This window comes from Notolepis coatsorum, assembly GCF_963971535.1.
Source record: "Notolepis coatsorum genome assembly, chromosome: 4".
In the NCBI taxonomy this organism is placed as follows: Eukaryota; Metazoa; Chordata; class Actinopteri; order Aulopiformes; family Paralepididae; genus Notolepis; species Notolepis coatsorum.
The window spans coordinates 7,559,796-7,578,135 of record NC_140168.1 but is presented as its reverse complement, the minus strand read 5'-3'; the positions used below and the strand labels follow the sequence as shown (position 1 = coordinate 7,578,135).

At 42.7% G+C, this 18,340-nt stretch overlaps 1 pseudogene across 1 annotated transcript in view; it reads left to right on the top strand.

The window, feature by feature from the left end:
- Positions 1-18,340, top strand: part of LOC311227633 (neurocan core protein-like) — a 132,018-nt pseudogene that overhangs the window by 79,482 nt on the left and 34,196 nt on the right. The window contains exon 2 of the transcript XR_014621041.1: positions 3,787-3,903. The product of XR_014621041.1 is annotated as a neurocan core protein-like (transcript). The remainder of the gene's footprint in view (positions 1-3,786; positions 3,904-18,340) is intronic.

Sequence of the window (18,340 nt, the reverse complement as noted above, 5' to 3'; positions counted from 1 at the left end):
AATGGCAATAAAGTTTTCTTTCTATCTATCTATCTATTTCCACCGGGGGGCGACGTGCCGTGAGCCATCGGCCGCGCCTCGTGCATCGATATCACCCGGGGGGGGGGGGGGGGGGGGTCGAAAATCGTGCGTAACTCCCGGGTAAATATCGTAACGTCGGCGCACGCTGGTGACTGCCTCTCCCACTCCGCCGCGGCCCAGGAAAGGGGTGCGGCCCGTCAGCGGGGTGATGATGATGTACTGTAGGCCGCTCGGTGGGGAAGGTCAAAGGTTGTAGACTGACGGCACAAACAAACACACCAGCCACGCGTCACTTTCGCTCCCATTTTAACGGACGTCGCTGTGCCCGCCGCCCGGCGATCGTTTTCCCTTTGGTTGGATTCGCGCATTTTCACAGAAATACACTCGATATCTGCATTATTACCACACATATTATAGATGTTGTTCAACCAGCTAATGTGTCTGTATCTCTCCCAATACAAATAAACCATATTACTATACTTTATCAGGAGTACAGTCACACTGATCATCATTCTAAAATGCATTCTAACATTCTAATTAATTAGATAATAACGGGGGTTATACATGGACAATAGAACACTGGAACTGGAAATCATAAAATTAGACTAGGCGTTTTACAGCTGTTCCAATGTAAACGTGCCTTCCTCCTCCGTGCGCTTCCGCCCGCTCTGAAGTCGGACTCGGTGTGCCCGGCCACGCGTGCGCGGCTGGTGTACGTGCGTTGGGCTGTGAAGATCAGGGATCGTAGGGTGAGGAATTCTCCGCAGCCCTTTGGACCTCCCGTTGTAGCGCCCTCTGGAGGAGGAAGCCGGGGCTCCCGAGTGGTCATCTGCGTTGGAGGAGGAGACACCGCTCCTATACTGCTGGTGACGCGGGGGTTAGCCCGGGCATTCGTTAGGTTAGTGACGGCGGACGTCATGGGTGCTGGATCTCGGCAATCATCGCCTGCTGGGTGCGCTTCCTGGTAGGCTATACTTTAGCCCCCTGTGTCGTCAGCAGCGACCGAATCTGTTCTGCCTCTGCTGGGTTCATAAGGGTCAGTCGATCTGTTATCGGTTTTGGTCGGTGTGTTGGACCCAGGCGCAGTGCAGAACAGAGACGACGAGAGAGACAGATGTTGATTTTCGAATAAAGCGCTACATGGAGCTAATGATGCTAATAATGGAGCATCGCCGTCGGTTGTGTGATAGTAAAGGGCTAACCTTCTGTATTGTCACAGTGAAAGGGTTAACCTTCTGACGTGTGGCAGTGAAAGGGTTAATTAGAGTAATTTATCGCACGTTGGCGATAAACAAAAGGGGCGAAATCCCCGTCTCCAAAAACACGTTAAATCTGAATCACAATACTCAGAACTCATCACAATAATTGGGGAAAACAAAGGGGAGAAAGCAAGGTCTCCAAAAGACACTAAATAGTCATTCCGTCAAACGACGGCGCTGCATATACATAGGATAAGAATAATCCTTTAACAACTAAATTCAATCTGCAATCAAAGTGGCACGGCGATTCGAAAAAACATCGCGGAAAAAAACGTATCCTCCGTGGCAAGGAGCGATAAGACTAAACATGCTGTAGGTGTACTCACGGACAGTTTCAGTGATCGACTGACCGGTGTTTGTGTGACACGGAAGAGAATATAAAGAGACATTTAACGAGTCACACACAGGTAGACACCAGGTAACGCTAGAGGTTTTCTCCCCGAGGAGAGCAAAACCCCAAACGTTACAAAAACCAAATAATAACAATAGAGAACAAGATGGTATATGGAATATGAATTCAGTCTATTCCACTATAGCTATATCCGCGCAATTGTGTTTAGTTCTTTTAGTTCATTTATTTAGTTATTGCCACCCACTGACTACACACAGACTCGGCTGACAGGAGGAGCACGTTCAGTGCTAGGCTCACACTACCTAAATGTAGCACTGAACGGCACAGGACGTCCTTCATTCCGACAGCCGTCAGACTTTATAAAGCATCACTGTGCCTCACTGCATCACTGAGCACAGGGTGACAGTTACCATCTTCCTGGACCTTTTACTTTTAAAACAACACTGTGCAATATTAAACCTACTGTAGACCTCAGTATATTTTTACTGTATTTATTTACTGTATATTTTATTCCATTTTTATTCTATTCTATTCTTCTATTTTATTCTATTTTATTCCTATTCTTATTCTTAGGCAATTTGATTGGTTTTGTTATTCTGACCTGTCTAAGTGTTTAATGTTGAGCGATTTGCAGTGTCAAATTTCCCTCGGGATAATAAAAGTATTTCTATTCTATTCTATTCTATTCTATTCTATTATTCACTGTAATTTTGATCAGTCGCAAATTGCTCTCCCGTTGCCTGTGGCCTCGGTCCTGTGCACACGGTCCTCATGAGGGTGCAATGCTTAGCCTCCTTATAAGGAGCTGGCAGGGGGCGTGTCTGTATGCAAATGCAGGTGTACGAGAAGTTGAACACGCTTTCAGTTTAAGAACGAGTGACGTTGGCGGCTGGGTGGCGCAGCGGACATTGTGCTCGTCACCAACGCAGAGTTAGCGGGTGGGAAGTCGATGGGTGGTAATCTGGACGTTGTGGACAGCGACTCCTACAGGTCGGTTGGGGGACGCCTGCACAGCAGAGACAGGAAATGGCGAGGGTAGTAGTGTGAGCCTCCCACACGTTACACCTCGCCAATGACAGTCCGCGCAGGCAGGTGAAAAGATGTGACAGGCTGCCTCCACATGTATCGGAGGGGACACGTGATGCAAGGCTTCTATCCTCTCTACAACCGCCCAGTGGGGGGCATATGCGAGCAACGTTCAAGACAGGGGAGGGGAGAATTGGCACAGCAAATTGGGATGGGAGAAAAATTTTAAAAAGGGGAGAAAAAAGTGGTTAAAAAAAAAGAATTTCATGGGAACCCAGCTGCGATCATTTTGACCAGTTACGAAGACCGTTTCACCCGTTCAGGCATCCGGAGGAGGATTTTCGTAAATTTGTATCGTACAAACCTCTTACGGAGATAGTTACGAAGATAGTCACGTACACTTTCGATCATGAGGTCCAAATGGTCTCCTTTCATTCCTCAGTCTCTCTCCTATAGCTGGCCAGGGGAGCGCACTCCTCTCAGCCAAAGCTCACATGTACTTTCTTCTTACTATTAAACCTATTTTGATCAGAAGATCAATCTAGGATATAATCTATTCTATTCTACTATTTTATTGCACTGCACTATTGCACTATTTTACTCTGTCTATTTTGTCTTACTCTTTTTATTATTGTCTATTTAAAACGGAATCAAACCATAAACAAGGTGGCCTGTTGGGATGTTAGATCCTAATAATGTGAAAAACTGTGATTTTATATGTCTGCACTTTATGTGCTCATTTTATGCCTGTCTTTTTTCGGTTGTGAAGCACTTTGAGCTGCAGTTTCTGTATAAAAGGTGCTATACAAATATAAAGTTTATTATTATTATTATTATTATTATTATTATTATTATTATTATTATATAATCGATGAGTTCGGATATGTTCCGTACCGGTACTGATGTACCATCAGATACCCATACCGCTCTCTCTCTCTCTCTCTCTCTCTCTCTCTCTCTCTCTCTCTCTCTCTCTCTCTCTCTCTCTCTCTCTCTCTCTCTCTCTCTCTCTCCTCTCTCTCTCTCTCTCTCTCTCTCTCTCTCTCTCTCTCTCTCTCTCTCTCTCTCTCTCTCTCTCTCTCTCTCTCTCTCTCCCTCTCTCTCTCCCTCTCTCTCTCTCTTTCTCAGTGGAGGCAGAGCCCTGCGCGACAAACCCGTGTTTGCACGGTGGAAAGTGTCTTCCTCAGGGAAAGGGCTACAGCTGCTATTGCCCAGAGGGCTACAGCGGGGAGAACTGTGAGATTGGTAAGTAAAGCTTTAAACAAACCCACTTAAACATGCACACACATGTCAACCCCCCCACCACCCTGTACAAATCACACACACAGACATGCACACACACACACACACACACAATTACCATAGTATCATGTGGCTGCGTTAGTGTATATCGATAAGGCTTTGCGAGGGGCTATTGGCAGGTCAAAGGTCAAGCTCTCCATCACAGCGGGACAGGACCCCCCAGGGGTTTTTACGGGGGCCGGGGTCAGAGGTTAGGGACAAGGGGTTAGGGTGGGTATTATTTGGTCAATCTCTTCTTGTCCTCTCACCTCACTGCCTTTGTTAACCACAACATGGTCGGCTAATTCAGTGTCATAGAGCAGGAACGCCGGTCTGATGTAGAGAGTGTTCTTTTGTTTCCGTTTTTTTTTCTAGTCTTTGTGACTTGTATGATTATTGACATCTGTCTATAGGGCAGGGGTTCTCAAACTACGGGTCACGACCCAAAGTGGGGGTCGCGGGTAGGTCGCGCATTGGCACGTTTTTAATGTTCCGACAACATGTTTTGGCTAAATACACCTCGTTTTATAAATGTGTATTGATAACATAGTGCTGTGATTAAATGTTCTAATAAATATGCGTGATTTCGTTCAACAACGTGCGTTTTTATTTTGATATTTCTTAATTCCATGTTGAAATTACGCGTTACATTAAGTGTGGGGTCGCCAAAAAATATCCTAAATAAAATGGGGTTGTGGTGTAAAAAAGTTTGAGAACCCCTGATCTAATAATTACTTGCATTTATATAGCGCTTTTCTAGACACTCAAATCGCTTTACAATGTAGGGTGGAAATTGCCTCCTTCACCACCACTGGTAGCACCCAACCTTGGGCTACGCAGGCTCAATGGCTGCCATCACACTGGCACCAGGCACACATCACTATACACAATGGCTGCCATTACACTGGCACCGGGCACACATCACACTACACAATGACTACCATTACACTGGCACCAGGCACACATCACACTACACAACTACTACCATTACACTGGCACCAGGCACACATCACACTACACAACTACTACCATTACACTGGCACCGGGCACACATCACACTACACAACTACTACCATTACACTGGCACCGGGCACACATCACACTACACAATGACTACCATTACACTGGCACCAGGCACACATCACACTACACAATGGCTGCCATTACACTGGCACCAGGCACACATCACACTACACAATGGCTGCCATTACACTGGCACCAGGCACACATCACATCACACTACACAATGACTACCATTACACTGGCACCAGGCACACATCACATCACACTACACAACTACTACCATTACACTGGCACCAGGCACACATCACACTACACAATGACTACCATTACACTGGCACCGGGCACACATCACACTACACAATGGCTGCCATTACACTGGCACCGGGCACACATCACACTACACAATGACTACCATTACACTGGCACCGGGCACACATCACACTACACAATGACTACCATTACACTGGCACCAGGCACACATCACACTACACAATGACTACCATTACACTGGCACCGGGCACACATCACACTACACAATGACTACCATTACACTGGCACCAGGCACACATCACACTACACAATGACTGCCATTACACTGGCACCAGGCACACATCACACTACACAATGGCTGCCATTACACTGGCACCAGGCACACATCACACTACACAATGACTGCCATTACACTGGCACCAGGCACACGTCACACTACACAATGACTACCATTACACTGGCACCAGGCACACGTCACACTACACAACGACTACCATTACACTGGCACCAGGCACACATCACACTGACTACACAATGACTACCATTACACTGGCACCAGGCACACGTCACACTACACAATGACTACCATTACACTGGCACCAGGCACACGTCACACTACACAATGACTACCATTACACTGGCACCAGGCACACATCACACTACACAATGACTACCATTACACTGGCACCAGGCACACATCACACTACACAATGACTACCATTACACTGGCACCAGGCACACATCACACTACACGATGACTACCATTACACTGGCACCGGGCACACATCACACTACACAATGACTACCATTACACTGGCACCGGGCACACATCACACTACACAATGACTGCCATTACACTGGCACCAGGCACACATCACACTGACTACACAATGACTACCATTACACTGGCACCAGGCACACATCACACTACACAATGGCTGCCATTACACTGGCACCAGGCACACATCACATCACACTACACAATGACTACCATTACACTGGCACCAGGCACACATCACATCACACTACACAACTACTACCATTACACTGGCACCAGGCACACATCACACTACACAATGACTACCATTACACTGGCACCGGGCACACATCACACTACACAATGGCTGCCATTACACTGGCACCGGGCACACATCACACTACACAATGACTACCATTACACTGGCACCGGGCACACATCACACTACACAATGACTACCATTACACTGGCACCAGGCACACATCACACTACACAATGACTACCATTACACTGGCACCGGGCACACATCACACTACACAATGACTACCATTACACTGGCACCAGGCACACATCACACTACACAATGACTGCCATTACACTGGCACCAGGCACACATCACACTACACAATGGCTGCCATTACACTGGCACCAGGCACACATCACACTACACAATGACTGCCATTACACTGGCACCAGGCACACGTCACACTACACAATGACTACCATTACACTGGCACCAGGCACACGTCACACTACACAACGACTACCATTACACTGGCACCAGGCACACATCACACTGACTACACAATGACTACCATTACACTGGCACCAGGCACACGTCACACTACACAATGACTACCATTACACTGGCACCAGGCACACGTCACACTACACAATGACTACCATTACACTGGCACCAGGCACACATCACACTACACAATGACTACCATTACACTGGCACCAGGCACACATCACACTACACAATGACTACCATTACACTGGCACCAGGCACACATCACACTACACGATGACTACCATTACACTGGCACCGGGCACACATCACACTACACAATGACTACCATTACACTGGCACCGGGCACACATCACACTACACAATGACTGCCATTACACTGGCACCAGGCACACATCACACTGACTACACAATGACTACCATTACACTGGCACCAGGCACACATCACACTACACAATGGCTGCCATTACACTGGCACCAGGCACACATCACACTACACAATGACTACCATTACACTGGCACCAGGCACACATCACACTACACAATGACTGCCATTACACTGGCACCAGGCACACATCACACTGACTACACAATGACTACCATTACACTGGCACCAGGCACACATCACACTACACAATGACTACCATTACACTGGCACCAGGCACACATCACACTACACAATGGCTGCCATTACACTGGCACCGGGCACACATCACACTACACAATGACAACCATTACACTGGCACCGGGCACACATCACACTACACAATGACTACCATTACACTGGCACCAGGCACACATCACACTGACTACACAATGACTACCATTACACTGGCACCAGGCACACATCACACTACACAATGACTACCATTACACTGGTACCAGGCACACATCACACTACACACTGACTACCATTACACTGGCACCAGGCACACATCACACTACACAATGACTACCATTACACTGGCACCGGGCACACATCACACTACACAATGACTACCATTACACTGGCACCGGGCACACATCACACTACACAATGACTACCATTACACTGGCACCGGGCACACATCACACTACACAATGACTACCATTACACTGGCACCGGGCACACATCACACTACACAATGACTACCATTACACTGGCACCAGGCACACATCACACTACACAATGACTACCATTACACTGGCACCGGGCACACATCACACTACACAATGACTACCATTACACTGGCACCAGGCACACATCACACTACACAATGACTACCATTACACTGGCACCAGGCACACATCACACTACACAATGACTACCATTACACTGGCACCGGGCACACATCACACTACACAATGACTACCATTACACTGGCACCAGGCACACATCACACTACACAATGACTACCATTACACTGGCACCGGGCACACATCACACTACACAATGACTACCATTACACTGGCACCAGGCACACATCACACTACACAATGACTACCATTACACTGGCACCGTGCACACATCACACTACACAATGGCTGAACGGTTCAGGAGACAGGGATTGATACCAGCCAATTAAGGGGAAGGTCATGATTAGGTGGCCTTTATGTCAGAGACCTGATTGGGAATTTGTCCAGGAACGTCACGGAACACCCCCCTACTCTTTACGATAGGCGTCCTTGGGTTCTTTAACGACCAAATTCAGTCAGGACCTCGGTTTTTAGCGTCTCATCCGAAGGACGGCACTCGCAGCTGTTACGGTGTCCCCATCACCGTAACAGGGGGCATTGTTACTGACAGGTCCAGACAGAGGACAGAGTGCCCCCTGCTGGACAACAACACCACTTTCCGACAGCAGCCTTGACCGGGGCTCGAACCGGTGATCTTCCGATCATGAGTCTGGAGGTCAAAGGTCTAGGGGGAGGTCTCCTCACAGGCTCTTTCCGGCTTTTCTCCTGCACAGTATTCAATCGTTTAAAAACTGCTTATATTATGTTATAATATATATATATATATATATCCCTTGTGCATCCCTAGCAATGGTGGAGCTCACTGGGCTTAAGAGATGAAATGATACATCATGTTTAAAGCCATATAATTTTAACTGTTTACTATTTTAAAAAATCTTTTTTACCCATGTTTAACATTCATAGCCTATTCTCAAGATATCTGTAAAAAATTACACATATTTTCGAATTTTAACCACTTAAATTAGTGTTTGTTTGATACCACGTCAGTTTTTATTGAAAAAAAACTGATAAACCGCCATATTCACCATATATCTATTATTTTTTTCCACTACTTTACAGCATATCAAAACGGGACAAAATTCCTGTGAATAAGAATCTGCCATTATAAAAAAGAAAGGTTGACTATTTCGGTCAGAAATAGCGGTCAGAAATAGCCGTTAGTAAGCGTTAGTAAGCACCGGTTAGTACTAATCTATTACTAAAAGGTATGTATTGTATGTATTTTGAATGCCTGGTGTAATTATTCTGTTTATTTATCGATATATGATGTGAAAATTAGAGATTAGAGATAAAAAAAAAAATAAAAAATTAGACTTGCGGTTTTATGGCGGTTTTATAGCGGTTTTATTAACATGGAAGTGGATGGGAGTAGAAAAAGGGACCAGGGGTAAAGAAGGCACTAAACACTATAACTATTGTTTTAGAGTGTTTCATATTATAAGCTTTTCACACAATGAACATATATGTAAAATTAAGATATTTACCCAATTTCATGAAATAATAATAAACACAGACACCGCTGTGCTCACACACACACTCAAAATATTTCAAAAAAGTAGAAAAAGGGACCAGGGGTTATAATCCTTTTTTCATCGTATGTCCAAATAAATTACATTCAATTCAACGAACACATTATCTATTTATAATACCCAGTGATTTTCTGGACGTGAGTCACTTCCATCACCCGTTACACACATTGCAATTGGGAATTTATTTCTCTGCATATCACGTCGAGTGTTCCTTTATTAACCCTTTCACTACCACACTACAGACAGGTTAACCGTCTGTAGTGTGGTAGTGAATGGGGTTGACCTTCTGCAGTGTGGTAGTGAATGGGGTTGACCCTTTGTCGTGTGGCGGTGAAAGGGTTAATCTTCTGTATTATCCCAGTGATTTTACTTTGGTAGTGAAAGGGTTAAGCCCCTTGGGTGAAAATTCAGGTGTCATATTATAGAATAGAATATAAATACTTTAATCATCCCGAGGGAAATCTGGCACTACAAATCGCTCACAGTAAACATTTACCCCAGCAGGTCACAGCGTACAACCTCAACATCCTTGTACAGACATTGAAGGATCTCAGCCTTCTGAGGAAGTAGAGTCAGCTCTGGCCCTTCTTGTATAGTGCTTCTGCATGTTTTGACCCGTTCAGTTTGTTGTCGATGTGCACACCGAGGTATTTGTACACCTCAACCATGTCCACATCAACTCCCCTGATGGAAACAGGGGTCACAGGTGCACTCCTCCTCCTCCCCAGCTCCACAACCAGTTCCTTGGTCTTCGCCACATTTAGCTGCAGGTGGTTTTTATCGCACCATGTGATAAAGTCCACTACCAGTTCCCGGTATTCTCTCTCGTCACCGTCCTTTATACATCCCACTATCGCAGAGTCATCAGAAAACTTCTGAAGGTGGCAGGACTCTGACCAATAGTGGAAGTCGTTGGTGTAGACAGTGAAGAGGAAGGGAGAGAGGACTGTCCCCTGCGGGGCCCCGGTGTTGCTGACCAGTCTGTCTGACACACAGCTCCGTAGGCGCACGTACTGTGGTCTTCCCGTCAGTTCCCTGGTCTTCTCTAGCTGCAGGTGTTTTTTATCGCACCATGTGATGAAGTATTCCCTCTCATCACCATCCTTAATACATCCCACTATCGGAGAGTCATCAGAAAACTTCAGCAGCATGGGGGAAGGAGGAGGGGAGGTACAGGCAGGGAAAAAGATAATAATAGAAATAGTAATAATAATAATAATAATAATAATAATAATAATAATAATAATAATAATAATAATAATAATAATAATAATAATAATAATAATAATAATAATAATAATAATAATAATAATAATAATAATAATAATAATAATAATAATAATAATAATAATAATAATAATAATAATAATAATAATAATAATAATAATAATAATAATAATAATAATAATAATAATAATAATAGAGTAGAACATAGTAATAATAGTGGAGTGGCAGTATATCAATAATAATAATAATAATAATAATAATAATAATAATAATAATAATAATAATAATAATAATAATAATAATAATAATAATAATAATAATAATAATAATAATAATAATAATAATAATAATAATAATAATAATAATAATAATAATAATAATAATAATAATAATAATAATAATAATAATAATAATAATAATAATAATAATAATAATAATAGAGTAGAACATAGTAATAATAGTGGAGTGGCAGTATATCAATAATAATAATAATAGAAATAGTAATAATAATAATAATAATAATAATAATAATAATAATAATAATAATAATAATAATAATAATAATAATAATAATAATAATAATAATAATAATAATAATAATAATAATAATAATAATAATAATAATAATAATAATAATAATAATAATAATAATAATAATAATAATAATAATAATAATATAGTAGAACATAGTAATAATAGTGGAGTGGCAGTATATCAATAATAATAATAATAATAATAATAATAATAATAATAATAATAATAATAATAATAATAATAATAATAATAATAATAATAATAATAATAATAATAATAATAATAATAATAATAATAATAATAATAATAATAATAATAATAATAATAATAATAATAATAATAATAATAATAATAATAATAATAATAATAATAATAATAATAATAATAATATTAATAATAATAATAATAATAATAATAATAATAATAATAATAATAATAATAATAATAATAATAATAATAATAATAGCATACATGGTATATATATACGAGTAGTACACTGCGCCAGAGTCTGTCTAGTGTTTAGTAATTAAGACTCAGACGGTCCAGCCATTAGTTCTCCAATTATTGGCAGCAGTCCATGCCCACTGTTGGCATTGGCAGGAAGGACTGGCCAAGGTCGGTATATTTGGTGTGTCAGGGGGAAGCTGAGTCTTTTGGCTGAACGTGCTCCTCGTCTTGGCTACCTCCTCATAGAGAGGGTGGGAGCGGGTTTTTTCCAGTATAGCGTCCAGCTATACTTTTTCCTCATCCTCCTCTCTGCCACCCACCACCCCTGTAGTTTGACAGGCTCACTCACTATGAAGCAGCTATAGCCCTCCTCACCAGCTTTGTTCAGTTTGGTAATGTCTCTTGAGTTGATGTTGCGACTGCAGCGGCCTACAGTATATTACACACGTTGAAACCAGGGGCAGATTTATTAGGATTGTAGGAGATCCGGGGCTTAGCCCAGATAGGTGCCCGCGTAAGCGCGCACAGATTTTTTTTTACTTCAACACCACAACCTTTAACTTATACCACCACCTTAAAGCGGACAAAAGGCACTAGAGAACACTTAAATTCACACCCTTTAATTAATGAAGCAAACAATAATAATAATTAATAATAATAATAATACACTGTATTTGTATAGCACCTTTCATACAAGAATTGCAGCTCAAAGTGCTTCACAGCAGTACAAAAAGACAGGCATAAAATGAGCACAACATTGGCAGATCAAGAGCAATGCATAAAGTGCAGACATAAAGCATTGCAATAAAATAGTTATCATCGTATTTTTTCAGGAGGCCGGTAAGGAGTGCATTACAGTAGTCGAGTCGGCTTGAGATAAAGGCATGGATCTGGTTTTCAGCGTCCTTTTGATTTATAAATGGCCGTACTTTAGCTATGTTTCTAAGGTGGAAGAATTATGTTTTTGTCAACTTGTTGATTGTGATTTAAAGCTTAGGTCTGAGTCTACCATGACACCAAGACTTAACTCACTCAAATACAGTTAGCAGCTGGATAGACCACAGAAGGAAATTAGCTTCTGCTAAATCTGGTGCAAACATATTTTCATGTAACAATGATTAATTGTAAAAAAAATAAATAAAAAATTTAATTAAATATTAATACTTAAAAAGAAATATATATATTTAAGTAGATTCTGGGCTTTTCATAAAACATTCGGGGCTTGAGCCACCCCATAGCCCCGCCCCTGGTTGAAACACCTGAGTCTCCTCAGGAAGAACAGCTTGCTCTGTCCCTTCCTGTAAGAGGGCCTCGGTGTCCGACCAGTCCAGTTTACTGTTCAGGTGTACTCCCAGGAACGTGTAGGTCTCCACCATCTCCACCTCCTCGCCTCGGATAGTGATGGGAGTTGGGGGGGCCTTTTCTTGCTTCACCAGTAGTCCACCACCAGCTCCTTGGTCTTGCTGGTGTTGAGTTGGAGATGGTTGTTGTTGTTGTTGTTGTTGTTGTTGTTGTCACACCATCCTACAACGCTCTCCACCAGGCTCTGTGCTCCTCCTCGTTGTCGTCCGTGATCGATTGATTGATTGATTGATTGATTGATTGATTGATTGATTGATTGATTGATTGATTGATTGAAAACTTTATTAACAGATTGCAGAATGGGTACAATACAGTACGGCTCAATACACACAATTGTTAAGGGGATGCAGACCAGAGAAAGACTTTCGTCTTGTTTACATCAGGGTCCCCCATTTTCAATTCATCATAACATACATGACACATACGACATACAGATATACAGTACTGTTACATCCAGACATTTATGACATACAAGATATACAAATATACAGTACTGTTTATTTACAGACAGAGTTTCTAAAAGAGAGTATATACATTTGACGATGAAGGAGTCATCAAAAACTTCTGTCAGTACAGTACTGTCTATCTGTATGTCATGTATGTCATATATGTTATGATGAATTGAAAATGGGGGACCCTGATGTAAACAAGACGAAAGTCTTTCTCTGGTCTGCATCCCCTTAACAATTGTGTGTATTGAGCCGTACTGTATTGTACCCATTCTGCAATCTGTTAATAACATTTTCAATCAATCAATCAATAGGTGGCACCCACTCGAGTTGTAGTAGAAATTGGAGGTGTAGATTAGATTAGATTAGGTTGTACTTTATTATCATTATATTTGCATACAACGAGATTTGGGACTCAAATTTAAGGTGCAGTAGTGGAATATAAAATCACACAGGTAATAAAAGAGAAACATAAAATACTAAACAAGAAACATAAAATACTATACAGAAACAGATAATACTATACAGAAACATAAAATACAATAGGGAGGTGTAGTCTGACCGGTATAGGGATTTATCATTGGGAAAATGGATTATCGGCTATTGTAACAATTCTGCCTAATGAACATTTGAAAGCTTTCCATTTTTGCACAAAATGAGTTCCCTTCTATCACTAACATTATTGTTTAAGCATTTTTGGTTGAAATTAAATTTGGCGATTTTATTTTACGATTAATTGCGAATATTTTCATGTTGAGCTATAGATTGTGGATGAATACGCACAGAAAGGTACACCATGCAAATGTTCATGCTTTATCTGTTTTAAACGAGACAATTTAGAAATGGGCAATGGGGGAAATACGTTGCAATTTTGCGAGGCGGACCGGCCGGAAACAGCGATGATGTAACCACTACACCTCCCTATAGACCAGGAAGTAACCACTACACCTCCCTATAGACCAGGAAGTAACCACCACACCTCCCTATAGACCAGGAAGTAACCACTACACCTCCCTATAGACCAGGAAGTAACCACTACACCTCCCTATAGACCAGGAAGTAACCACCACACCTCCGTATAGACCAGGAAGTAACCACCACACCTCCCTATAGACCAGGAAGTAACCACCACACCTCCCTATAGACCAGGAAGTAACCACTACACCTCCCTATAGACCAGGAAGTAACCACTACACCTCCCTATAGACCAGGAAGTAACCACTACACCTCCCTATAGACCAGGAAGTAACCACTACACCTCCATATAGACCAGGAAGTAACCACCACACCTCCCTATAGACCAGGAAGTAACCACTACACCCCCCTATACAAGAAAGGGTGTAGAGGGTGAACAGGAAGGGTGACGGCACAGTTCCTTGAGGGGCACCGGTGTTACTCACCAGCACATCTGACTGACGGTCCCGCAGTCCCTCTGAGAAACACATATCGTTAGCCTCATACGATAATTGCCTAAGAGAATTTTTTTTGTTGCCAAATCTAGATTTCTGCCTAACTGTAATCTCCTCACACTGCTGCGTGGCCCTGGCTTAGTGCCTAATATGTCCTCAGCCAATCAGAACGCTTGGTACGTTCAAGGATCCCCATCTGCCTAACTCACTCGTGTGACTTGTGCATTTTAACGTTACACAAACAGACAGCGATCGCATGACTTAGGCAAGTATAACAACTGCCTAGTGTACGACATGTATGTATGTTATGTACGAGGAAAAGGTCACAACATATTTTTTTTAAAAGTCACCTTATTTTGTTACGCAATGGTTGTTTTTTGCATTTTTGCAAACGTGTTGATACACCTTGTGCAACTTATTTTCAAAATATTAATTAAAAACTGTTAAACAGTTTTTTCCTTCTCTTCCAAAAATCTTGAAATATTACATAGGCAATTATCGCACGAGGAGATATTATGTAGGTGTTTTAACAGAGGGGTCACACGGCAGAGTCAAGTCAAATCAAGTCAAGTCAAGTCATTTATTTATGAAGCACGTTTAAGAACTCAAGAGCCACTTGCTGTACCAAGTGCTGTACAATCAAAGCATACAATGTCATAATATAAAATACAAAAAATACAAAAAGGCACAGCAGGACAAGACAGTACATTCAGAGAATAGGACAACAGTAGGCCAACACACGGATAGGGAAGCACAAAGTACAGTAGCACACAGGGGGCAGAGGAGCACAAGAAGAGAGGGGAGGGGACGACATACCCCACGTAAAGGTAAGGAAAAAACTCCCACAAAAACCTAGCAATAGGAAAAAAGTAGGGATGTCCGATATTATCGGCCGACCGATATTATCGGCCGATATCGGCAGTAAAATGTGATATCGGAAAATATCGGTATCGGTTTAAAAACAAAAAAAAACAATAACAATATTTGTTATATATATATATCCAGTGAAATTATTAGTTACCTGAAATTATTCAGTTTTTTGGACGGGGAAACCCTGCATATATCGGTATCGGTTGATATCGGTTGATATCGGTATCGGAAATTAAGAGTTGGACAATATCGGAATATCGGTATCGGTAAAAAAGCCAATATCGAGCATCCCTAGAAAAAAGCGCCACAGGCAATGTGGAGGAGAGAAACCTTAGAAGGGCCGTTCAAGGGGGGATCTCCCTTCTCACACACAGTATGTGTGTGTGCGTGTGCGTGTGCGTGTGTGTGTGTGTGTGTTAGAACTAGGGCTGTCAAAATGAATGCTTTAACTTTGGGAGATTCATTTTAATTATTTAAAGCATTAAAATAAATTAATCCAGATTAATCTATGGAGTGAAAAATCTTCAACGTTCTGAACTTTCAGCAGTATGTCTGCTTGTTCGGATATAAGAAAGAGGTCTAGCCGAGGTTTTGTTGAACGTTTGTATTTCACAGGAGAGAGACTGTATTCAAAGAAGCTATTAAAATAGTATTTGAATCTAAATATACTTTCTTTGTGTTGATTTGACATTAATTCCATGATTTTACTCAAGTAAATATCTGTTACAAGCTTCGGTCTTGAGTAGAAAAATGCTATTTTTAATCTAGATGAATCTAGATTAATTACAGAAGATTGTGAGATTAATTAGTAAAAAAAAAAATTAACTATTGACAGCACTAGTCAGAACACTATCCCCGTCTCATTGTGGAAATAAAGGGAGCGGTTAATCGACCTGACCAGCCACACCTGTGTCAATGAACCTCCCTTTTACTGCCACTTCAGCCGAGTCTCGCCAGACGGCACCCCTATGGCCCATGTTACTCCACTTCTCAGGGACCTGTACTGGCTCCCCATCGCCACACGAATCCGCTTCAAGGCCCTCGACCTGGCATATCACAGCGAAGGGAGCGGCTCCCACCTACCTCCGGTCAATGGTCTCTAACTACACACCCTCAAGACCCCTACGCTCTGCATCTTCTAACTACACACCCTCAAGACCCCTACGCTCTGCATCTTCTAACTACACACCCTCGAGACCCCTACACTCTGCATCTTCTAACTACACACCCTCGAGACCCCTACGCTCTGCATCTTCTAACTACACACCCTCGAGACCCCTACGCTCTGCCTCTTCTAACTACACACCCTCGAGACCCCTACGCTCTGCCTCTTCTAACTACACACCCTCGAGACCCCTACGCTCTGCATCTTCTAACTACACACCCTCGAGACCCCTACGCTCTGCATCTTCTAACTACACACCCTCAAGACCCCTACGCTCTGCATCTTCTAACTACACACCCTCAAGACCCCTACTCTCTGCATCTTCTAACTACACACCCTCGAGACCCCTCCGCTCTGCATCTTCTAACTACACACCCTCAAGACCCCTACGCTCTGCATCTTCTAACTACACACCCTCGAGACCCCTCCGCTCTGCATCTTCTAACTACACACCCTCAAGACCCCTACGCTCTGCCTCTTCTAACTACACACCCTCAAGACCTCTACGCTCTGCCTCTTCTAACTACACACCCTCAAGACCCCTCCGCTCTGCATCTTCTAACTACACACCCTCAAGACCCCTACGCTCTGCATCTTCTAACTACACACCCTCGAGACCCCTACGCTCTGCATCTTCTACACACCCTCAAGACCCCAACGCTCTGCATCTTCTAACTACACACCCTCAAGACCCCTACGCTCTGCATCTTCTAACTACACACCCTCAATACCCCTACACTCTGCATCTTCTAACTACACACCCTCAAGACCCCTACACTCTGCATCTTCTAACTACACACCCTCAAGACCCCTACACTCTGCATCTTCTAACTACACACCCTCAAGACCCCTACACTCTGCATCTTCTAACTACACACCCTCAAGACCCCTACACTCTGCATTTTCTAACTACACACCCTCAAGACCCCTACACTCTGCATCTTCTAACTACACACCCTCAAGACCCCTACGCTCTGCATCTTCTAACTACACACCCTCAAGACCCCTACGCTCTGCATCTTCTAACTACACACCCTCAAGACCCCTACACTCTGCATCTTCTAACTACACACCCTCAAGACCCCTACACTATGCATCTTCTAACTACACACCCTCAAGACCCCTCACGCTCTGCATCTTCTAACTACACACCCTCAAGACCCCTACGCTCTGCATCTTCTAACTACACACCCTCAAGACCCCTACGCTCTGCATCTTCTAACTACACACCCTCAAAACCCCTACGCTCTGCATCTTCTAACTACACACCCTCGAGACCCTACACTCTGCATCTTCTACACACCCTCGAGACCCCTACGCTCTGCATCTTCTACACACCCTCAAGACCCCTACGCTCTGCATCTTCTACACA